The sequence below is a fragment of the Myotis davidii genome, unplaced genomic scaffold (genome assembly GCF_000327345.1).
Source record: "Myotis davidii unplaced genomic scaffold, ASM32734v1 scaffold38, whole genome shotgun sequence".
NCBI classification, from domain to species: Eukaryota; Metazoa; Chordata; class Mammalia; order Chiroptera; family Vespertilionidae; genus Myotis; species Myotis davidii.
Window position 1 is genome coordinate 3404541 of NW_006291383.1, and position 455 is coordinate 3404995.

Consider the following 455-nt stretch of genomic DNA (forward strand, 5'->3'; position numbering starts at 1 on the left):
AAAAATACATAAAATATAATTCAATTATATAATTTTGAAATATTATTTGTATATATACATGTGTATAAATGCCATGGTTAGGGATGGAAGGATGTCCATGATTCATGTAATCACTTCTAAAAACAGAATAAAATTGGGGGAGGAAAGGTAAAAGTAAAATGATGCTTTTATTTCTCTATTTTGTGAATCATTTACTAAAATTTTTTAGTCAGATTTCACTTATCTAACTTTTTACTGAGCATAATGTATATTACATACACACACACCACACCACACCACACCACACCACAGCACACACACCCTCAGGCACTTAGGAGCATAGAAGGAAGCACACCTACGTGTAGACATCTTAATGAGATTATAAAAACATCTCCCTCAAAAGGTAACCATTATCCAGACATCTGACAACTAATATTATTTTTTACCTATTTTGTTATTTTATTTTATTTTTAAAT